Source organism: Salvelinus namaycush, chromosome 42 (assembly GCF_016432855.1).
Source record: "Salvelinus namaycush isolate Seneca chromosome 42, SaNama_1.0, whole genome shotgun sequence".
Taxonomy (NCBI): domain Eukaryota; kingdom Metazoa; phylum Chordata; class Actinopteri; order Salmoniformes; family Salmonidae; genus Salvelinus; species Salvelinus namaycush.
Genome location: NC_052348.1, coordinates 15,900,274 through 15,926,014, shown reverse-complemented (window position 1 = coordinate 15,926,014; position 25,741 = coordinate 15,900,274). Strand labels below are relative to the sequence as shown.

The following is a 25,741-nucleotide window of genomic DNA, read 5'->3' as shown; positions in this document are numbered from 1 at the left end:
AGTACATTTGTTTATCCCATGTGTAACTCTGTGTTGTTGTTTTTGTCGCACTGCTTTGCTTTATCTTAGCCAAGTCATAGTTGTAAATGAGAACTTGTTCTCAACTGGCCTACCTGGTTAAATAAAGGTGAATATATGTGTGTATATATATACACTGCTCAAAAAAATAAAGGGAACACTAAAATAACACATCCTAGATCTGAATGAATGAAATATTCTTATTAAATACTTTTTTCTTTACATAGTTGAATGTGCTGACAACAAAATCACACAAAAATTATCAATGGAAATCAAATGTATCAACCCATGGAGGTCTGGATTTGGAGTCACACTCAAAATTAAAGTGGAAAACCACACTACAGGCTGATCCAACTTTGATGTAATGTCCTTAAACAAGTCAAAATGAGGCTCAGTAGTGTGTGTGGCCTCCACGTGCCTGTATGACCTCCCTACAACGCCTGGGCATGCTCCTGATGAGGTGGCGGATGGTCTCCTGAGGGATCTCCTCCCAGACCTGGACTAAAGCATCCGCCAACACCTGGACAGTCTGTGGTGCAACGTGGCGTTGGTGGATGGAGCGAGACATGATGTCCCAGATGTGCTCAATTGGATTCAGGTCTGGGGAACGGGCGGGCCAGTCCATAGTATCAATGCCTTCCTCTTGCAGGAACTGCTGACACACTCCAGCCACATGAGGTCTAGCATTGTCTTGCATTAGGAGGAACCCAGGGCCAACCGCACCAGCATATGGTCTCACAAGGGGTCTGAGGATCTCATCTCGGTACCTAATGGCAGTCAGGCTACCTCTGGCAGGCACATGGAGGGCTGTGCGGCCCCCCAAAGAAATGCCACCCCACACCATGACTGACCCACCGCCAAACCGGTCATGCTGGAGGATGTTGCAGGCAGCAGAACGTTCTCCACGGCGTCTCCAGACTCTGTCACGTCTGTCACATGTGCTCAGTGTGAACCTGCTTTCATCTGTGAAGAGCACAGGGCGCCAGTGGCGAATTTGCCAATCTTGGTGTTCTCTGGCAAATGCCAAACCCCCACCTGTGGGCGTCGGGCCCTCATACCACCCTTATGGAGTCTGTTTCTGACCGTTTGAGCAGACACATGCACATTTGTGGCCTGCTGAAGGTCATTTTGCAGGGCTTTGGCAGTACTCATCCTGCTCCTCCTTGCACAAAGGCGGAGGTAGCGGTCCTGCGGCTGGGTTGTTGCCCTCCTACGGCCTCCTCCACGTCTCCTGATGTACTGGCCTGTCTCCTGGTAGCGCCTCCATGCTCTGGACACTACGCTGACAGACACAGCAAACCTTCTTGCCACAGCTCGCATTGATGTGCCATCCTGGATGAGCTGCACTACCTGAGCCACTTGTGTGGGTTGTAGACTCCGTCTCATGCTACCACTAGAGTGAAAGCACCGCCAGCATTCAAAAGTGACCAAAACATCAGCCAGGAAGCATAGGAACTGAGAAGTGGTCTGTGGTCACCACCTGCAGAACCACTCCTTTATTGGGGGTGTCTTGCTAATTGCCTATAATTTCCACCTGTTGTCTATTCCATTTGCACAACAGCATGTGAAATTTATTGTCAATCAGTGTTGCTTCCTAAGTGGACAGTTTGATTTCACAGAAGTGTGATTGACTTGGAGTTACATTGTGTTGTTTAAGTGTTCCCTTTATTTTTTTGAGCAGTGTATATATAAATGCAACGTACAACAATTTCAACGCTTTTTCTGACTTACAGTTCATATATACGGAAAACGGTCAATTTAAATAAATCTACTAGGCCCTAATATGCATCTTCTAGTCAAAGTTACCTTTAGAAAATGGTAGGGGAGTGGATAAAAATTAAATTTAAAAAACAGTCAGTATCTGGTGTGACCACCATTTGCCTCATCCAGCGACACCTTTGCATAGAGTTGATCAGGCTGTTGATTGTGGCCTGTGGAATATTGTCCCACTCACCTTCAATGGGTGTGCAAAGTTGCTGGATATTGGCGGGAACTGGAACACGCTGTTATAAACGTTGATCCAGAGCATCCCAAACATGCTCAGTGGGTGACATGTCTGGTGAGTATGCAGGCCATGGAAGAACTGGGCCATTTTCAGCTTTCAGGAATTGTGTACAGATCCTTGCATTATCATGCGGAAACATGAGGTGATGGCAGCAGATGAATGACGACAATGGGCCTCAGGATCTCGCCACGGTATCTCTGTGCATTCAAATTTCCATTGTGTTCGTTGTCCATAGCTTATGCCTGCCCATACCAGAACCCCACCATGGGGCACTCTGTTCACAATGTTGACATCAGCAAACCACTTGCCCACACAATGCCATACACATGGTGTACGGTTGTGAGGCCGGTTGGACGTACTGACAAATTCTCAAAAACTGTTGAAGGCGGCTTATGGAAGAGAAATGAACATTAAATTATTCTCTAGCAACAACTCTGGTCATTGATGCAGTCAGCATGCCAATTGCGCGCTCCCTCAAAACTTAAGACATCTGTGCCATTGTGACAAAACTGCACATTTTAGAGTGGCATTTGATTGTCCCCAGCACAAGGTGCACCTGTGTAATGATCATGCTGTTTAATCAGCTTCTTGATATGTCACATCGTCAGGTGGATGGATTATTTTGGCAAAGTAGAAATTCTCACAACAGGAATGTAAACAAATGTGTGCACAAAATTTGAGAGAGAGCTTTTTGTTCATATGGACAATTTCTGGGATCTTTTATTTCAGCTCATGACACCTGGGACCAACACTTTAAATGTTGCGATTATATTTTTGTTCAGTGTATATGCCGCCACCTTTGAGGTCTGATCTCCTCATTGATCGATACAGGTGGGTGTCATTCAAAGCGACACTTTATTTCTGAGTCACACTCATGACATGCTGCATGGGGTGGAACGTCTATAGGGCGGACACCCACCGGTCTTGACCATGGAAGTTTAGAAAAGACACTGGTGCCTTCCAAGTCGAAAATTAAGTATCGCCTAGTAAAGGTTGGTTAAAGAATGGTCCCCTATTCAATATCCTAAGCCATAACCCTGTTCATGGGAGGATAAGCCATCACATTGCAGGTTATTTCCATAGCTGAATCATAGTGTAACGTGAAAAAGAATGACTGACAACTGAAAGGTATTAACCACTAAAGTCTGATGGATATATATACACTCACGTTTCACCATCTGTACCTTTATACCCTTGTGTGCTACTCAGTATAAGGCTCTGGTATGTAAGGGTCAACCAGTTGAACAAAACTGCTTGCGCCACATGGACCATGAACACTGAAAGAGACAAGGATGAAGATTAACTAAGACTTATTGCATGAAATCAAAAAGCTCTTGATCAGCCAGCAAATAGAGTTACAAAGCAGAGGAACAAAAAGATAATCTCTATCTTAGCTGTATGGACAGTAGTATCCTTCTGGCTACCACACATTTATTGAGTGGGTTCAATTTAAAGCTACACTGCTAATAAATCAGGAATGTCACTTGCAGCTTGCTCTCAGCAGCAAGGCACTATGGGAAGTCACGTCTGTAGGTGTTGTCCATTTGGTAGTTTACTCTCAACACTCCTCTTTTAGAGGGAGGCAGGTAGCTGAAATAAGTTCTCCTTAAGGTCACCTGTCTCTATGGGAACCATACACCCCACCTCCTGCTCGTTAGCTGGAAAATGGAAGGCCATGGGGAGCAGCTACAGTAGCTTTCTGTTTAGCATGCAAGATTAGGTTTTGCCATTAACCGTTAACAGGAAGGGAGCCAAGGCACAAACATTTCAGTTATACAAGAACCCAACTAAAATATTAGATAAAAGGGATCATCTAGTGGCATACAAAACAGAAGTAGAAACATTTAACTTCTCATCTTGACTGCATGGCCAGCTCTAGTTATGTGGCTATGGTGCTATTAAAAAGAAGAAAAAGTGGATTGAACCGCAATTGAGTAAACTTCCTAGGTCGTACCATAAGATAAATGCTTTAAAACATGTTTCAACGGAAAACAAGGTAGTCTCCCTGTATCAGTGAGTTTCCTTCCATTTGGGGACTAATAAACACAGCCCTGACTCATTACAGGGTCACACTGTTCTCCACATTGTTGGGATTCAGGTATGTGTATGGCAAGGGCAAAGAGACATTCCTGCCTTGGATTTCAAAGTTGTATTTCTCCAGCACATCTTGAGTTTCGTGAATCAGTTCCAGAGGGGTCTTCTCGCTGAAGTGATCCTGATAGCCATTTCCAAGAGCGACCTAAGTAGGCAAGAGTTGATGAAATTTGAAATTTCACAACCACTGATATACTAATTATGACTACTGAGGAAACAATTCGATTGTGATTTAAGATTTCATTACAAATGTCAAAATATAGTTTATCTCATATACTCACAAAGTCAGTGGACTGAGTGCTCAGAAGGTACACCGCTGCCATGCCATTGACGGTGGTATTGATGTCAGGGAAGGTCTTCAGCATGGTGCTCTCAGTACACTGCCCCTTAGTGGTGGGAGGTGGTTGTTGCAGAGCGATGGGGAAGTTGGGCATCCAGCCCCCAAAATCAAACTGGAATGACAATGGTGAAATAGATCAAACCACTGCTTTTCCAATATAATTCAACAGAAACTAATTAAAATCACATTTTGAATAACAGCGGAGGATACTGCACACAGGTTTTTGACGTTTCAATGTTCATTACCTGTCCATTGTTGACTGCAGCATGTTTGACAGTCACTGTGAAGATCACCATGGTGAGAAACTTGACCAGCTCTGTCACCAAACTGAAAGACTGAGGGATTCCTGCACAGAGGAGACACAGTATGCTACAATCAGACACCGAATTGACACATTTTGCAAATGATCCAGAATATAGTTAGGGAACGAGAAGCCTAAGGGAATGGACATGTTTGATATCAGAAATAATTTAATCAACAAACCAGATCTGTAGAGAACCATTGTGATTTAATATTATACTTTTGAGTTGCAGTGATGCAACAGCATCACAAATTTTAAAAGTGTAGTCTGTCAAATTCCACCCTTTTCCCTATATAGTGCATTACCTTTGACCAGAGAGCTGTTGCCATTTGTGACGCAGGTTGTGTCATTTAAATGAGAAAAGTGTAACCTGTGCTGGTTTCTGCCAGGAACCCATAGAAGAAGATCTCCTTGATCCAGTTCTGCAGTTCAGAGTCCTTCTGGACGTCTGAGTCACAGGTGTAGTAGTGACCAATCACTTTGTGAACAAAACTATACAAAATATCAGGCATTAGCCAAAACACGATGACAACACGGCAAAAGAGCACAGACACAGTATGTGCAAAAGACACTATAAAAGTCAATATAATCTGGCAGCATGGGGGGGTATAGTAGAGTTTAGTAAACTGGACAATGCAAAATGTAGTTGCAGGAATATACAATCCTTAATACACAAATCATGCTGCTTTATAAGGTTTACAGAATTTCTTTGTGCAGATCTGGGCTTTTTTGCACCATGAAAATCTATAGGCCTGTACAAACATTACCTGTGGACGATGTCCCACAACCTGAGTCCGTCATCCCTGTAGAGGAAGTTGGGGATTGACTCCAGACCGCGTGTAGTGATGTCCTCCGGCATACAGAGGGAGCTGTAGGTCAATGAGGCCACTGCTTTCTTCAGAAACTCCATCATCCCTGAACCTCCTACACCAGCATTCTTCAAGATGGGTTAAAGGGATAGTTCACAATTTTTTAACTTAAGGGCAGATAGAGCAAAAAAATTTGCAGTGCCCGTGGACTCCCGATGAGCATTTCTGAAATCGCAGATAAAGTAAACTCAGGGGAGAACATTACATCGCAGCCCAGAATTTCGATTTTTACGGGCACCCGGGCACTCTACAGCATACCTAAAAAAAAAAATACATGTTAGAAAAATTCTGCCTCAACTTTAGTGAGAGTAGTGCTAATCTAGTGTCAGTCAATCAGATATTCAAATCTACCATACAACTTCCATTTCACAACTTTAAGGAACAGACATGAAAATTTGTTTTGAATATTTATTGATGAATTGGATGAGAGAATGAGGATTAAGGAGGGAAATGAGAATGGATCGGAGGAAGCTAAGGGCAGCAGATGAAGGGTTGACTGTAGGGTTTGGCTTTGCGTCTCAGGTAGACAGTCAGGCTAGGCTGCTGTGGGGAAGACAAATCCCCAATAAGAGAACTCCAAGTTAGATGGACCCTGGAGAGGAAGTGTGCTGTTCTGGACTGCAGGTGCTGAATGGTTGGCGATATATTTGAAGTAGTACAGACATACGAACAAGATGCCCATGAGTGAGCCAACATACCCCAGGAGAGCAAGCAGAAGCGACAGTGGCAAGTAAAAAATTCCCTTCAAGGAAGGAAACCTTGAGGAACCAGGCTCAGCTGGGGAGCCAATCCTCTTTTGGCTGGTTGGGTACGATATGGTGCGCGAGGTAGATGGTGTCCGTGAAATGAGGCATACTGTCGAACAGTGCCAGAGTTAATGCAGGTTCTGAGAGATGAGCATGTTGTGGGCTGTCCTGATGTTGTTGATGTCAGAACAGATGTAGGAATGATAGGCTTGAGAGGACCAGCGGCCAAGGAGTTGTACAGTGTAGTCTTTGATGCCATGGAAGTGGCGCCGATTCGGAATTATTGTCCGGAGTTTTAGTCAGCAGGATAGCCGGACAGGGATAGTATTAGTCTCAGATGGGAATGGAACCATTGGCGATGGAACCAGAATCTGTGATGAATAGTGAATCGGATGGAGAGGCATGTTGAGATCGAGCTGCAGGAAGTAGGGGAGTGGTTCGTAAGGGATGATAGTAGCTGGAACAGGTAGGCTGGTGTGGTTCTGCTAAACTGATCGGTTTTGCTATGTTTGATGGTGAAATCTTTGTTGAGGATGGTGACATCTGACATGCTGGGATGTGGAGAGGGATGACAAAAGGCAGACATGGTGACCAAGTTGAATGCTAAAGACAGGTAACAGATGGTTTGGAAACATCTCCAGGCTGTCCAGTAAGAGGACCATGTCATTGGTGCAACAGCTGAGAGGATGGAGTGGCTGGGAGATGAGAAGGAGTGAATGGTTCATGGGAAGGTCGTCATGGAGTAAGGAGGAACTGGGGATGGTAGGGGTTCTCCATACGGGGCCAAGCATCTGAATCTCTGAAATTGGAAGCGGGACAGAGAATCAGCGATTGAGTTACATTGACCAGGAGCATGTTGTCGTGTCTCTGACATCATTAAAGTGAAGACTGTTATTTTATCAAATCAATTCTCTGTAATTATTATTACGTGATTAAACTAATCATGTAAATGTAATTAACTAGGAAGTCGGGGCACCAAGGAAAATCTTCAGATTACAAATTTATAATTAAGATTATAATTTTCCTAATATAACTTTTCAGATATTTGAATATCTGATCAATTAGTCTTCTAATTAATGAATTATTCTTTACCTCACGTTAGTCTCATTCCAAACGTCGTAAATTGTTGGTTATCTGCACGAACCCAGCCTTCACTATGAATCATCCATACATCAATTGTCTTAATCATTTATTTACTAACTAACTAAATAATCACAGAAATACATAACAAACAAACAAACAGTAGATATGGTTACAAGGAAATGATAGGGGATGTGCCCGAGTGGGCTAAACCGGTATGGCGGCTTGGTAGACAAAGGGACTGAGAAGGGCGCGAAAGACAAAAGACACTACACAGTTGATAAATATATTCATTGAAATGCTAATCCTTTGCACACGAACGCTCACTCATTCGGGAATAATTGCAATCAATATATATATTTACGCTCAGTGTGTCGTCGTAATATCTGTTGGAATCGTCAGTCTTTCTGTTGAAAAGTTCATCTGAACTTCTCTTTGCGTCCCTGGAGTCTTTTGTGGTTAGAATGGATACTTCAGAGTCCCATTCAGAAATGTTCATATAGAATAGTTGTTTCGGCGGGTGTCGGTGTTCGCATTCCAGGTCCTTAATTCCTAGCTGCAGACTACAAATTGGTACCGAAGATTTGCTCTTATTCTGTCGGTATCGATAGTCTCAGAGTTTAACCACGTGGTATGGTTAAGAATTCAGCAACCTTAGCTCCGTCTGTGATCGAGGTACGCATGGTCTCTACTCAACCCTTAGCCCTCTCGGTAATCGAGGTATGCTTGGTCTGAAGTGGGCTTCTCCAGGTGAGGTTTATATTCGGAACAGCAGAAAAGGGATGTCCCATGATGCCAAATCAATGTATGTGCTCATGGGGCGGGCCAATGACTCACTTTAACTTTAAAGGGAATTGGATTCTCTTTCATTAAACAGTTTAAAATCACATTACATAATTTCACAAATAGTTTCATCTTTACTCATTCATTACATACAATAAGTAGATGCAAAACTCATAATGGAGACTCTTTTATAAACAGAGTTATGGTAATGAGGCTGTATTGTCTCATGAGGTCACAAACATTACACAAAATGGACCAGTCATAGCTGGATTCTTCAACAACCGTTTACACATTCTCCAAAACATGGACATTGTTCAGTTCTGTGATGTAGAAGAAGTTCCTTTGTTCTACTGTGAACCTTTCTCTCTCTATACTGCATGAGGGAGAGAGTCTCCTCCAGGAATTTACGACCTGAGTTAACAGAGCCTGGTTGTAGGGGGAAGAGAGACGTGGTGAGAGAGAGAGAGTTGGTGCTTGCTATATCCAAAGAGGGCCACATCATGACAATGTGCAGCTCTGAGAAGGAACTGATGGGTGATGGATAGCCAGGTTAGACATCTTAGGAAACGCCTGATAGGGAGGTAGTTAGATCGGTCCTTGTTAATGTGTACCATGGAAAGTTGTCGGAATGGTTGAGTATTGCCCTTCTACCAGTCATTCCCCCAGAGAGAAGCACTTACAATTAGTTAAGACTAGAAAAGGGCGGAGGAGGGGGCTGCAGGAGAGGAAGCAAGTTTGGCAGGCCATGCGGCAGCCAACCAACAACCACTGTAGAAACCCCCTATCCTGATGGAAGGGCGAGCATCAGAACATAAATGGAAGTCTGTTGATGTTCAGCAAAATCCAAAACAGGGCCTTGGCTAAGGTGTCGAACATTCGAGGGCTGCTCTGGCATCCAAAAGTCAGGAGGACAGATGTAGTACCGCCCCTCCCGACAGACTCCATAGAGATGGCAGGTTTCGGGATAGAGGGGCAGCACCTTCAAGGCGGAGATGGATGTCGGCCTTGGCAAGCCAGGCTCCACGGCAAGCAAGTTTGATGAGAGTGATGCATTGTTAACTGTGTTGTACTGCAAGGAGATGTCAGGACTGGGGATGAGGTCGTTGACACTGGAGACTAAAGTTTTCAGCTGTGCTAACATAATTGCAAAAGGGTTCACTAAGGATCAATTAGCCTTTTAAAATGATAAACTTGGATTAGCTAACACAACGTGCCATTGGAACACAGGAGTGATGGTTGCTGATAATGGGACTCTGTACGCCTACGTAAATATTCCATAAAAAATCATCCGTTTCCATCTACAATAGTCATTTACAACATTAACAATGTATTTCTGATCAATTTGATGTTATTTTAATGGACAAAAAAAAAAAAGCTTTTCTTTCAAAAACAAGGACATTTCTAAGTAACCCCAAACATTTGAACGGTGGTGTATATTTTGAGCTTTCTTATAGATCCTAGATATAGGACAGACACTTCAAAATCGTATTCATTATGATTTACAGTATCAATGTGTTTCTATGGGCTACAGTGAAGGCTAAATTCAATATTTTATTTAACCTAAAGGGGTCCTAAAATTGAAAAGATGGTTTTCGGGAAAGTATTTCTGTCAACCCACAATACGGTTATCACATCAACTGACTACACACGGACAGAGTGATAGGCAAACGCACGCATCACACAAACAGACGGGAGCAATATTGTGGAAATTAATTAGCAGATATTGTGTGAGGTTTCGCTTTTTAAGCCAATAGTGGCGAACCAGGGGTGGGATAATGTTGCATTGATTAGATGGTGTCTAAGACTTGTGAGATTTGTTTTCAGATGGAAAACATTAAAAATGAATGAGAATTGTTTGGCGAGCTACTGGTATGTCGCAATCGACCTGTAGGAGACCCCTGTGATAGCTGATACAATCAGTTTCCACTAGCATTGTGACATTCCATAAGTATTAGCGTTTTATAGAACACAACATTATAAGAATGGAATAGGCAGTACCTTTGTGATCACCCCATTCTCTGATATGAGGGCCTGTCTAGCCAGAGTGTTGATCTGCAGAGTGTAGCGGAAGTGAGAGATCAGGAGCTATGGAGAAAGATGGAACGATCGTACATGAAATTCACAACTAAAGAAGCTATGTTTTGTACTACCACCTACTGCAACTTTTTTTTAAAATACATGCATTTTCTATTGAATTTTTTCAAATTCAGGTTTCTCTTGAATTATCATGTTAAACACATTCAGTTGATTGGATAATAACAGATTTCTTTTAATAACAGTTGAAAACAAACTGTCTGCAAACAGAGCACCAGGTAGGTACCTTGTAGAGGGGATGGACCATTGGTAGGTTACGCAGTGTCGACATGGCAAACACCTCAGCCAGCAGGTGAGTCCTCAGTAGGTGAAAGTTCAGCTCATGTTCAGCGAAGTCAGCGTTCCTCACAAAGATCTTGCCCAGGAGCCAGTCATACTTAGAGTCAGTAGGAAGGAAGATGGGGTTGTCTTCTCCAGGATCCTGCTTCAGCTGTGAAAGGAAATACAAAACACAAATCATAGCTTGCTTCAATAATTGAGAACGTGTATATTACTATAATTACATTTTAAGACATACAGTACCAGTCAAAGTTGACACACCTACTCATTCGTGTTTTTCTTTATTTGTACTATTTTCTATATTGTAGAGTAGTAGTGAAGACATCAAAACTATGAAATAACATATGGAATCATGTAGTAACCAAAAAAAAAGTGTTCAACAAGTCAAAATATATTTTTCAAAGTAGCCACCCTTTGCCTTGACAGTTTTGCACACTCTTGGCATTCTCTCAACCAGCTTCATGAGGTAGTCACCTGGAATGCATTTCAATTAACCGGTTTGCCTTGTTAACCTTTTCACATGTGAGTTCCAAATATCTCTAACGCTCGCCACAGTGTGAGTTGTTTTATGCACGTGTGCACTCACTGTTCCAAAATGTGATTATTACGCAACAGGACAGTTAACGCGTGCTGCCCGCTAATTATCTATAGGCTGTGTTTCACCTTGTCAATTTCAAATTATTTTCTAACAAGTTGTATTTTCTAACAGTTTGAATTGAGGTGTTGTAACGGTATTCCTCCTCCTCTACAACCGAAGAGGAGGAGTAGTGATTGAACCAAGGCGCAGCGGGTTGATATGACATAATTTTAATAAAACAAGACGGGAAAAACACGAAACGAAACCACTTGAAATAATTAACAAAACAAATGTAGACAAACCTGAACTATACGAACTTACATATAACACTAAGAACGCACGAACAGGGAAAATAGACTACACAAAAGGAACGATGTACAAACAAACCGAACAGTCCCGTATGGTGCGAACAAACACTGAAACAGGAGACAACCACCCACAACGAACACTGTGAAACAACCTACCTAAATATGACTCTCAATTAGAGGAAACGCCAAACACCTGCCTCTAATTGAGAGCCATACCAGGCAACCCTTAAACCAACATAGAAACAGAAAACATAGAATGCCCACCCAAACTCACGTCCTGACCAACTAACACATACAACAAACTAACAGAAATAGGTCAGGAACGTGACATAACCCCCCCCCCCCCAAGGTGCGAACTCCGGGCGCACCAGCACAAAGTTTAGGGGAGGGTCTGGGTGGGCATCTGACCACGGTGGTGGCTCAGGCTCAGGACGAGGTCCCCACCCCACCATAGTCAATCCCAGCTTGCTAATCCCCCTCAGAATGACCACCCCTCTCTTCCACCCACCTAATATAGGCAACACAAAATAAAGGTACAGCTCCGGGACAAGGTAGCTCAGGACATAGAGGTAGGTGAGAATAGAGAGGTAGATAGAGAGGTAGCTCAGGATAGAGGGGCAACTCCGGACTGAAACGCAGCTCCGGACAGAGAGACAGCTCTGGACTGAGGGGCAGTTCTGGATTAATGGCCGCTCTGGCCTGAGGGGCAGCTCATGACTGGCTGACGGCTCTGGACGCTCATGGCTCGCTGACGGCTCTGGACGCTCATGGCTGGCTGACGGCTCTGGACGCTCATGGCTGGCTGGCGGCTCTGGACGCTCATGGCTCGCTGGCGGCTCTGGACGCTCATGGCTCGCTGGCGGCTCTGGACGCTCATGGCTCGCTGGCGGCTCTGGACGCTCATGGCTCGCTGGCGGCTCTGGCAGATCCTGTCTGGTTGGCGGCTCTGGCAGATCCTGTCTGGTTGGCGGCTCTGGCAGATCCTGTCTGGTTGGCGGCTCTGGCAGATCCTGTCTGGTTGGCGGCTCTGGCAGATCCTGTCTGGTTGGCGGCTCTGGCAGATCCTGTCTGGCGAATGGCTCTAGCGGCTCGGGACAGACGGGCGGCTCTGACGGCTCGGGACAGACGGGCGGCTCTGACGGCTCGGGACAGACGGATGGCTCTGACGGCTCGGGACAGACGGATGGCTCAGACGGCGCTGGGGAGACGGATGGCTCAGATGGCGCTGAGGAGACGGATGGCTCAGACGGCGCTGCGGAGACGGATGGCTCAGATGGCGCTGCGGAGACGGATGGCTCAGATGGCGCTGCGGAGACGGATGGCTCAGACTGATCCTGTCTAGCGGAAGGCTTTGGCTGCTCCTGTCTGGCGGAAGGCTCTAGCGGCTCCAGTCTGGCGGAAGGCTCTAGCGGCTCATGGCAGACGAGCGGCTTTGCAGGCTCATGGCAGACGGGCAGTTCATGCGGCGCTTGGCAGACGGACAGTTCAGGCGCCGTTGGGCAGACGGCAGACTCTGGCCGGCTGAGACGCACTGAAGGCCTGGTGCGTGGTGCCGGAACTGGAGGCACCGGACTGGAGACACGCACTTCAAGCCTAGTGCGGGGAGCAGGGACAGGGCACACTGGACTCTCAAAACGTACTATTTGCCTGGTGCGTGGTACCGGCACTGGTGGCACCGGGCTGAGGGCACGCACATCAGGACGAGTACGGGGAGAAGGAACAGTGTGTACAGGGCTCTGGAGACTCACAGGTGGCTTAGTGCGTGGTGCCCGAACTGGAGGCACTGGGCTGGAGACACGCACCATAGGGAGAGTGCGTGGAGGAGGAACAGGGCTCTGGAGACGCACTGGAAGCCTGGTGCGTAGTGTAGGCACTGGTGGTACTGGGCTGGGGCGGGGAGGTAGCGCCGGAAATACCGGACCATGCAGGCGTATTGGCTCCCTTGAACACTGAGCCTGCCCAACCTTACCTGGCTGAATGCTCCCCGTCGCCCGACCAGTGCGGGGAGGTGGAATAACCCGCACTGGGCTATGTAGGCGAACCGGGGACACCATGCGTAAGGCTGGTGCCATGTAAGCCGGCCCGAGGAGACGTACTGGTGGCCAGATATGAAGGGCCGGCTTCATGACATTTGGCTCAATGCCCAATCTAGCCCTACCAGTGCGGGGAGGTGGAATAACCCGCACTGGGCTATGCACACGTACAGGAGACACCGTGCGCTCTACTGCGTAACACGGTGTCTGCCCGTACTCCCGCTCTCCACGGTTAGCCTGGGAAGTGGGCGCAGGTCTCCTACCTGCCCTTGGCCCACTACCTCTTAGCTCCCCCCCAAGAAATTTTTGGGTAGTACTCACGGGCTTTTCGGGCTTCCGTGCCAGACGCGTCCCCTCATAATGCCGGTTCCTCTCTCCCGTTTCCTCCGCTTACCGAGCTGCCTCCAGCTGTTCCCATGGGCGGCGATTCACCTCCACTTTAGCCCATGGTCCTTTTCCTTCCATGATCTCCTCCCAAGACCATAAATCCTGCTTCGTGCGCTGTCCGTTCCTCCCGTTACACCGCTGCTTGGTTCTGGTTATTTGGTGGGTGGTTCTGTAACGGTATTCCTCCTCCTCTACAACCGAAGAGGAGGAGTAGTGATTGAACCAAGGCGCAGCGGGTTGATATGACATAATTTTAATAAAACAAGACGGGAAAAACACGAAACGAAACTACTTGAAATAATTAACAAAATAACAAAACAAATGTAGACAAACCTGAACTATACGAACTTACATATAACACTAAGAACGCACGAACAGGGAAAATAGACTACACAAAAGGAACGATGTACAAACAAACCGAACAGTCCCGTATGGTGCGAACAAACACTGAAACAGGAGACAACCACCCACAACGAACACTGTGAAACAACCTACCTAAATATGACTCTCAATTAGAGGAAACGCCAAACACCTGCCTCTAATTGAGAGCCATACCAGGCAACCCTTAAACCAACATAGAAACAGAAAACATAGAATGCCCACTCAAACTCACGTCCTGACCAACTAACACATACAACAAACTAACAGAAATAGGTCAGGAACGTGACAGGTGTGTTCCTCCCCCTCATTAATTCACATAGAAGTTGCCGATTTCAGCATTGCAGACAATTTATGTTTGAGGCTTTACTGAGCAATTTAAACTTCTCTCTTTGAGGAGAGCCCACCACACTTCACTCATGTTTGCGCAGATCAAGTATGCATATATTTGCGCAGTCTTTTTTCTTGCTGGCGCTCATGAACGGGTTAAACCAAGGCCTCATACCTTTTAAAGGGTTAATAAATTGTGTTATGATAAACTGTAAGGTCTGCTCTTAGGAGTGTGTGTTAACAACTGTTTTGAGTGTTGTGCCCTTCAGACACTATCAGAAGGCGGAAACCGCCTACGTTCATACTCCTCCTGTCTGGGACCCACCTTGGCTATCTGAGGTTCTGAGAATACGACGGGTTTTCTGAGAACACAAGGCTGCCGCAGGCATGATTAAAACAGCCACCTGTCAGAAGATGCTTAGACTCGTTCATCTTGTTATGACCCTATACTTGTGCTGAAAGGTCCATTTTCGGTCAAACCCACTTCTGAGCTTTTAATTGCTGACAAGATGGTTTCTGCTGTCAGAGGAAGGTTAGATTTATTAAAATGTTGTTGCCAGGGAAAGTCACGCAAGGGGGACTGGGGAGGCTATAAGAGTTACAGGATGTCTTAGACACTTTGCAGAACCTGGGGACAGCAATCATATACTGTACTCAGTACCAACTTCTGCTTACAATTGTATTACGAAAGGAGAATATTAGTACTTAAACAAAGAGTCTGTGTTTCCTTTCCATTACTAATATGTGTCTAATAAGTATATAGACCTGATCATCTGTTGAAGAAATTGACCAACACTTGCTTTGCCTTCCTTGTTGTTTTCCTTACAAATAATAACTTTGGACATGAGTGCGTTCATATCAAAGTATGTTCCTTATTTTCTGTATATCGTGTTGTCGTTTCTACTGTAGGCGCATACAGTATGTATGTATAGAGCATAATGTATTTACAGTTTTATTCACATGTTTTCAAGTTCTTGTGACAAATAATGCATTCCCGATTATTGCATCTATTGTAATGGACACCTATGATGTGTACTGATGATAATGAGCTAAGCTATTTGCCAGCTATGTGTGGCGCCATGTTTGTTGACATTATACAATGCATTCTGGTGTCACGTAATCTGTCAGACCAAAGATGTTATAATGAGGTGAAGGAATGGTTCACTCATCTTTCGGATAAACTTCCGGAAGTGAATGAAAGGAAGTGGATGATCGTAGACGACACACCCCCTTCAATATGCATACTATAAACAGACCAAACTCATCTAGTCTCCTCTTATTATCTTTGGTTGATGCAAAAAAAATAAACATTCCGGCGCGCACAAACTACCTATCTTTGGACTACTTTTGATTCTAGAAAGTGTTTTACTCAATTATTTTGATCAATGGTGAGCTCGCCTGTGATGTGATTAATGATAAATAGTAATTGCTAGTAGCTAATTCATTCTATTTTCTGTCAGCCAAGAGTTATACTGTACCTTATCCACTATGCACTCTGGTTTCCGAGCTGGACATGGGTGCACCTCAGCAAGTTCCTAAACGATATCAGAACCGCCATCAATAAAAGACAGTACTGCTCAGCAGTCTTCATCGACCTGGCCAAGGCTTTCGACTCCGTCAATCACCGCATTCTTATCGGCAGACTCAATAATTGGCTTCTTGCCTTGGCTTCTCAAATGACTGCCTCGCCTGGTTCACCAACTACTTCTCAGATAGAGTTCAGTGTGTCAAATCGGAGGGCCTGTTGTCCGAACCTCTAGCAGTCTCCACATGGGTGCCACATGGTTCAATTCTCAGGCCGACTCTTTTCTCTATATCAATGATGTCGCTCTTGCTGCTAGGGATTCTCTGATCCACCTCTACGCAGACGACACCATTCTGTATACATCTGGCCCTTCTTTGGACATTGTGCTAACAAACATCCAAACGAGCTTCAATGCCATACAACACTCCTTCTAAGGCCTCCAACTGCTTTTAAATGCTAGTAAAACTAAGTGCATGCTCTCCAACCACATCACTACTCTGGACGGTTCTGACTTAGAATATGTGGACAACTACAAATACCTAGGTGTCTGGTTAGACTGTAAACTCTCCTTCCAGACATTAAGCGTCTCCAATCCAAAATGAAATCTAGAATCGGCTTCCTATTTTGCAACATAGCCTCCTTCACTCATGCTGCCAAACATACCCTCGTAAAACTGACCATCCTACCGATCCTTGTCTTTAGCGATGTCATTTACAAAATAGTCTCCAACACTCTACTCAAAAAATGTGGATGCAGTCTATCACAGTGCCATCTGTTTTGTCACCAAAGCCCCATATACTACCCACCACTGCGACCTGTATGCTCTTGTTGGCTGGCCCTCACTACATACTCACGCCAAACCCACTGGCTCCAAGTCATCTATAAGTATTTTCTAGGTAAAGCCCCACCTTATCTCAGCTCACTGGTTACCATAGCAACACCCACCCATAGCACATGCTCCAGCAGGTATATTTCACTGGTCACCCCCAAACCCAACACTTACTTTGGCCGCCTTTCCTTCCAGTTCTCTGCTGTCAATGACTGGAATGAATTGCAAAAATCACTGAAGCTGGAGTCTTATATCCCCCTCTCTAACTTTAAGAATCAGCTGTCAGAGCAGCTTACCAATCACTGTACCTGTACAGAGCCAATCTGTAAATAGCACACCCAACTACCTCATCCCCATATTGTTACTTATCCTCTTGCACCCCAGGATCTCTACTTGCACATCATCATCTGCACATCTATCACTCGTGTTAATGCTAAATTGTAATTATTTCTCCCCTATGGCCTATTTATTGCCTTACCTCCCTACTATTCTACATTTGCACACACTGTACATAGATTGTTTTATTGCATTATTGACTGTATGTTTGCTTATGTGTAACTCTGTGTTGTTGTTTTTGTCGCACTGCTTTGCTTTATCTTGGCCAGGTCGCAGTTGTAAATGAGAACTTGTTCTCAATTGGCCTACCTGGTTAAATAAAGGTGAAATAAAATAAAAAATAAAATACAAATATAGAAAATACCCTTGAATGAGTTGTGTGTCCAAACTTTTAACTGGTACTAAGTTTAATTGTTACCTTTGGCTTGAGTGTTATCTGTATGGCACATAAGGTCATATGATATAACAGTAATACAATTCTTAACTCATGATACAACAAAAACCTTAGGCTAACAGTATATGATTTTGCTCATGGTTCTTGCTTTGTGGTCAATTAGGTAATTTCTGGGCAATATTTATTTTCATTTAGGGGACCCCTTTTGGCTCAAGAGCACTCCCAGTGGCAAATGTTCTATTAAGCTTCTTCAATGTGGAGTTCAGAACTCTACATTTCACCCTCATGTAAGATGTACCTGGATTGCGATGGGCATGAGCTTATCTTCTGGAGTCATGTAGAGCAAGCAGAGAGGAGCAGCCAAGAAGTGCTGTTTCCCGTTGATCACGTTTGCAGTCACTCCATGCAGGCGCTTGTAGTCAACCAGGAAGACGTTGCCTTTCTGTTTAGGTTAGGACATGAATGAGTTAGGAAGACGTCAACACCATACCAAATAATTATGTAGGCTACTGACACAATGTAATGTACTACACACAAATGACTGAGGAAGAAACCACTAGAGCAATAACAGAACGATGAGTAACAAACCTGCATTTCCTCCTCAAGGCTTTTTCCAAAAAGGGAAGCCTTCACCATGTCTTCTGTGATGGGGAAGTTCTCTGGAAGCTTGGAGCAGCGATGGATCATCATGGGGTTGATGCCGTTCAGAAGCTGGTACCCAAAAAACTCATCCTCCTTCCAGTTCTTTTCGACATAGTCTAATGGATAACAAAATAATGAAATAATGAGATGCTAATGGTTCCAGTAAACCATTTGAATCCATGACTTATTCAAGACAGACACCACTGACCAGACCTTACCATAAACATCAGTCTTGCGGCTATTGAAGACGTGACTGAGTTCATCTAGGCTTTTCCATTGCTCCTTGTTGGTGGACAGTCCTGCTAGGTTCAGATTAGTTAATCTGCCGGGACAGAGAAGGATATTAACTTCAACATGGGAAAGACTTGGATGGTGCATTTGGTTAGACAATGGTTTTAACACCAGAATGTCCCCCTTGGGTGGTTGATTCATGCACAGGCCACATATATTGAATGTGTCAATCGCAATTTGAAGAAAATGTCTGCTCTTTAGGTTAAATGTGTTCCTATGTGGTCCTGTGTGGCTCAGTTGGTAGAGCATGGCTACAATGATAGTGGGTTTGATTCCTGCTGGGGTCTAACAATATTGAAAATGCATGCACTCACTTATGTGTCTTAATAACAAACTTGTATGCCAACTGTAAATACAAATAAATTGTTAAATTACGAACCTAGTTGGTTTAGCCAAAGAAAAAGCCAGCAAACCTTCCCGTTGGCCATGATTGGCTTAGATAATGTTGGCTGGACATGCCGAGAGATGAGTTTTGATTGGTCTGCCATATAGCACACTTCTGTCTATTTGAGCTGGTCAGTATGTCTAGGTAATCCTGTCTAATGCTGCTTTTTTATGTATTGTGTATTAAAACTGCATAAGTGTTGCTCTCCACTTTCTGGAGGACTGAGTTGTGAAATCAGTGGAATTCGATTATGAAAGCTAAGGAGAAAACACCTGTCTCTAAGGGCAACCATGGCATCTGACAGGAGACGCATCCAACCATGAATGATGTACACGGGTAAGATAGTCCAGCTAGCTACACTTTCAGATATTACACGTTATTCATTTTGACAGAAAGAGACATTTGCTTGGCTAGTAATAGCCTAATGTTAGCTAGCTAACGTTGAACCTGGTTAGTTAGCTACCTACAGATTCACGCAGGGTGGGAATGTCATGAGTTGTGATTATGGTTCATTGTTTAGTCGGAAGTTACCATACACCTTAGCCAAATACATTTAAACTCAGTTTTTCACAATTCCTGACATTCAATCCTAATAAAAATTCCCTGTCTTAGGTCAGTTAGGATCACCACTTTATTTTAAGAATAATAGTAGAGAGAATGATTTATTTCAGCTTTTACTTCTTTCATCATATTCCCAGTGGGTCAGAAGTTTGCATACACTCAATTTGTATTTGGTAGCATTGCCTTTAAATTGTTTAACTTGGGTCAAACGTTTCGGGTAGCCTTCCACAAGCTTCCCACAATATGTTGGGTGAATTTGGCCCATTCCTCCTGATAGAGCTGGTGTAACTGAGTCAGGTTTGTAAAACCTCCTTGCTCGCACATGCTTTTTCAGTTCTGCCCACAAATTTTCTATGGGATTGAGGTCAGGGCTTTGTGATGGCCACTCCAATACCTTGACTTTGTTGTCCTTAAGCCATTTTGCACAACTTTGAAAGTATGCTTGGGGTCATTGTCCATTTGGAAGACCTATTTACGACCAAGCTTTAACTTCCTGACTGATGTCTTGAGATGTTGCTTCAATATATCCACATCATTTTCCTCCCTCATGAAGCCATCTATTTTGTGAAGTGCACCTGTCCCTCCTACAGCAAAGCACCTCCACAACATAATACTGCCACCCCCCTGCTTCACGGTTGGGATGGTGTTCTTCGGCTTGCAAGCCTCCCCCTTTTTCCTTCAAACATAACAATGGTCATTATGGCAAAAGAGTTCTATATTTGTTTCATCAGACCAGAGGACATTTCTCCAAAAAGTACGATGTGCAGTTGCAAACCGTAGTCTGCCTTTTCATGGCGGTTTTGGAGCAGTGGCTTCTTCCTTGCTGAGCGGCCTTTCAGGTTATGTCGATATAGGACTCGTTTTATAGTGTATATAGATACTTTTGTACCTGTTTCCTCCAGCATCTTCACAATGTCCTTTGCTGTTGTTTTGGGATTGATTTGCACTTTTTGCACCAAAGTATGTTCATCTCTAGGAGACAGAACGTGTCTCCTTCCTGAGCGGTATGACGGCTGCCTGGTCCCATGGTGTTTATACTTGTGTACTATTATTTGTACAGATGAACGTGGTACCTTCAGGCGTTTGGAAATTGCTCCCAAGGATGAACCAGACTTATGGAGGTCCTAGATTTGTTACAACAGGTTTTATATTGACTAAATTAATGCATCAGGTTAAAATGATAAGATAACCAGAAAGCGGCTCTGCGATTGTTTACTTTAGAAGGTGTCTATTCCACTAAATGGAACATTGTGTTATCTGACGTGTTTTGAGTAGGATTCTTTTTTCCAGGACTGATGGAAGTCCACTACAGTATGTTAAGGGAAACTGAATGATTTTTTAAAATTAGTAATTGATTTGAGTATGTTAATAATTCTATGAGTGAAGCAATGAATGTTTTATGTTATGATTGTTATGCTGATTGTGACATGTGTAAAGAAGTTGTGTACTACAGATGTTGACATCGTTTTCACCATGCCCTGGTGAATGGAGAGGGTGAACTCTGATCCTGAGAGTGAATCTGATCCTAATCCGTTACTGAAATTACATTTGATGATAATGATAATACTCAGGAACTATAGCAGGTTTATGCTAATGGTACATAGAGTCCATAGGTGTTACCTTGTAAATAGTGGTATCATCATGATGCTTGTCCTGGGTCATGTTCATTAAGCACATAAAGGAAGACATTTTACTGAAACCGGGAATCACTACCTGGATTTGTCCAACAAAATATGCTAATTTCTGTTTCTACCGATGGTGCTATAAGGATGAAAATGGCTATTTCCATCATGCTGACCCCTACCATTGTGCATGGTGCCAGCGTGATGACGGTCCTATTTGCAGTAATGAAACTTGTGATCAAAAATTATTTGTTTAATTTTCTGTTCCAGATTGATAAGGTTAAACTCAGGAATTTATATGTACTTTGTTTGTTTAAATGTATGTTTAACAATAATTATGTAATGCTTGTACCCTTACATTTTTCTAGAAGAAACTGAGTTTCTTGAGAGGGGGTATGTGAGAGAAATTAGGTATTTAGTAGATTTGTTTTATATTAATAGTTTAATTATACACTTAACAAATAGTAAAATACATTTTCTGTTCTACTAATGTAGTGTTTTTATGGTCTCCACTCCAGCTCCCTGCAGCTAGTCTGGGTGTATGGTCTCCACTCCAGCTCCCTGCAGCTAGTCTGGGTGTATGGTCTCCACTCCAGCTCCCTGCAGCTAGTCTGGGTGTATGGTCTCCACTCCAGCTCCCTGCAGCTAGTCTGGGTGTATGGTCTCCACTCCAGCTCCCTGCAGCTAGTCTGGGTGTATGGTCTCCACTCCAGCTCCCTGCAGCTAGTCTGGGTGTATGGTCTCCACTCCAGCTCCCTGCAGCTAGTCTGGGTGTATGGTCTCCACTCTAGCTCCCTGCAGCTAGTCTGGGTGTATGGTCTCCACTCCAGCTCCCTGCAGCTAGTCTGGGTGTATGGTCTCCACTCCAGCTCCCTGCAGCTAGTCTGGGTGTATGGTCTCCACTCCAGCTCCCTGCAGCTAGTCTGGGTGTATGGTCTCCACTCCAGCTCCCTGCAGCTAGTCTGGGTGTATGGTCTCCACTCCAGCTCCCTGCAGCTAGTCTGGGTGTATGGTCTCCACTCCAGCTCCCTGCAGCTAGTCTGGGTGTATGGTCTCCACTCCAGCTCCCTGCAGCTAGTCTGGGTGTATGGTCTCCACTCCAGCTCCCTGCAGCTAGTCTGGGTGTATGGTCTCCACTCCAGCTCCCTGCAGCTAGTCTGGGTGTATGGTCTCCACTCCAGCTCCCTGCAGCTAGTCTGGGTGTATGGTCTCCACTCCAGCTCCCTGCAGCTAGTCTGGGTGTATGGTCTCCACTCCAGCTCCCTGCAGCTAGTCTGGGTGTATGGTCTCCACTCCAGCTCCCTGCAGCTAGTCTGGGTGTATGGTCACGAGAGATAGCTTGAGCTGACAACTGATTTCAGCCTGCATTCCATAGACAAGATGTGGTGGGTGTAACCCAGATTGGGAGCCTGGAGGAGTGGAACCAAACCCTCATTGTGTCTAATCATCCTTGCATCTGGAGGACTAAGCCAGGTTGGGGGATAACCACAAGATGAACCCAAGGTGGCTTATGATTTTTTGTGTCAAATATAAGAACCATGATTCCTCTGCTCATTGGACTCTCGACGAATCACCTACGGGTGAGTCATTGACCAGCCTCATTACTGCAGAGCACTCGCATTGTTCACTTGTGTGTGGTGTGACCTGCTCCTGTATTAATATGTTTTGAATAAAGTAATATCCTGATTGGTGATTGACCTTGTCTCTCCTCATTATTGATTAGAATTTCCACGACAGTACCCCTGGGGGTTCTTGGTTCGTACTTGGGAAGACCCATAAGAAAATAGGCCTAAAGGTGAAATTCACACGAAGGGGGTACTTCAGGTGTACTCCACACAGAGCTAAATGTGATTGGGGTACAGTAAGCAAAAAAACGTTTGAGAACCAGTGCTTCAACTTACGCTTTGGCTGCTGTGAACTTGAACTCCAAGTCCTTGGTGAAAGAGAAGCGGACCTCAGCAGGGAGATCAGAAGCACTGTCAACTTTCATTATTTGGGGTAGACCCTCTGCCTATTTACTCCAGCTGAAGGGAATAGACACGGTAAATCAAGACGTGATACACAGCCTGTCATTCACTATTACACACTACCATACCAGACCTGGGTTGATTCTTTTAAGTGTAAACCCCGCCCACCTGCTACTCCAGGCAGGCTAAACTAAATGCTCAAAGTATTTGAAAGATTTACAATAGTATTTGAACCCAGGCCTAAAACATTCAAGGGAGGGGGCTTATATAAAAATGATGTCGTTAAGCAGACACTTATCCAGAGCAATTAGGGTTAAGTGCCTTGCTCAAGGGCATATCAACAGATTTTTCAACTAGTCAGCTCAGGGATCCGCTAGGCCACCTGGCACTTTTATTACGATCGCACATCAATGTATCTGTGTGTAAGAGTTATGTTTTTATTTGGATGTTGTTTAAAGTTGTTAGTGTATTTTTACAAATTAGTAATGTTTCCACAAAGCTCACCGGTACACCTCACAGCGACTCTGCAGCTCCTTCTTTCTCTCCTCTATGGCCCTTCGGTAGGTCTCATTGGATATTAGCTTACCTTATATACAAAAGACCAGAAATGTTGATAATTTTCATGTTTTTATGTATTGGTCAACATCTTAAGAAATCCACTGTGTATATCGACCATTATTCCATAAATATGGCCCCTTTCACACACACTTCAAAATAAACTATGACTTCCCTGACTTTTTTCAATGAACCCCTCTTTATTCATATTAAGACATTCACATATGCTGCTGCTATTCTCTGGTTATTATCTATTATCTTTACCCCTACCCTTCATGTACGTAGTACCTCAATTACCTCGACTAACCTGTACATTGACTCGGTACCGGTATCTCTTGTATATAGCCTCGTTATTGTGTTACTTAGTCTAGTTAATTTAGCAAATAATTACTTCATTTTCTTTAAATCGACATTGTTGTTTAAGGGCTTGTAAGCATTTCACAGTAAGGTCTACACTGGTTGTATTCGACACAAATAAAATTAGATTTGAAACTACAAATGACAATCAGCTAGCTGACCTATAGCTGTGTGTCATAGGCACAGCAGTTCTACCCAAAACTAAAACTACACAATGATCTATACTGTATAACAACATACTGACCAGTGCCCTCTCTGAACACCAGACGCTCATAGCCTGAGATCCAGCGGTAACAGGGGAAGTTGGCCTTGTCTCCTTCTGGTGTGGTCACCACAACTTTAGAGCAGAACCAGTCATCGTTGATGTAGGCGAGCAGGGCATACGGCTCTGTTTCCAGCACCACAAACTCCAGATTGCCCAGGGAGGAGTGATTGAGCACGGTGTGTTCTATCACCTACAGAGAAATAGATTAAATGTTATAATGATCCTGCAAACACACATCCTATCAGCTTAGACTCTAAGTTGAGCCTGTTTGTGTAGTTGTTTTTTGAATACCAGAATGTAGCTTTAATTTGGCCATTTTTACAGTACAGGTGGTTTAATACTTTATTAGACTCCCACACTCAGATGGATGGTGGTATAATACAACATACTTATTTTTTTACTTACAGATCCTTGGCTGGCGGTTTTAGGGATGTACATGCGTTCACTCTCTCCCTTTGTGCCGACCAGTTTGACGTAGACACTGTTCAGTGTGCCAGCAAGCAGCATTTCTCCAGTAAACACTTTCACTGTGTACTTCACCATGATGATTCTACAAGACAAATAATTCTACACACACAGCAAAACAACATATTAGACATACTGCGTTACAATTTGAGCCAACTCAAGATGATCAACTGCAACTAAATGTTTGCCACAATAAATGGGTCGTTCCACAAATAGTCCCTTTGATATCTTAAGTAGAAATTGTGCACCAATGTTGCATTTTAAAAGCCTGTTATATTTAATGAAGTGCCCTTTAATTATAGACCACCTTTTAAAAATGAATAAAGACTTTCTAAAGTGCCAAAGTTCAGCATTTTGACATTTCCCTCTGCGTACCCTGACTTATAGGAAGATTTTAACCCACTTAACCAACAAAGTTCAGCATTTTGACATTTCCCTCTGCGTACCCTGACTTCTAGGAAGAGTTTAACCCACTTAACCAACAAAGTTCAGCATTTTGACATTTCCCTCTGCGTACCCTGACTTCTAGGAAGAGTTTAACCCACTTAACCAACAAAGTTCAGCATTTAGACATTTCCCTCTGCGTACCCTGACATCTAGGAAGAGTTTAACCCACTTAACCAACAAAGTTCAGCATTTTGACATTTCCCTCTGCGTACCCTGACTTCTAGGAAGAGTTTAACCCACAATTAAATATACATTTTAAAAAGAAACATTGAACATCTATTAGTCAAATCATAGTGTGAAAGCAGGTGAGCTTGTTATTCAATTGCCCTGCTCTGTTGCACAAAACAAGCTTCGATTCCTTCTGTCATGAGGGGATGTATGGCTAATTTAAGATGAAATTGTCAACCCTGTTACTTAGACACTTAACTGTAGTCATTTTGTTATTTAAATGTGTTTATTAAGTTGAACATGTACTCTT

General features: G+C 43.9%; 1 pseudogene; it reads right to left on the bottom strand.

Annotated features, from left to right (window-relative positions):
* Positions 1-4,082: 4,082 nt before the first annotated feature.
* LOC120034757 lies at positions 4,083-24,894 on the bottom strand (annotated as a pseudogene).
* Positions 24,895-25,741: the final 847 nt, after the last annotated feature.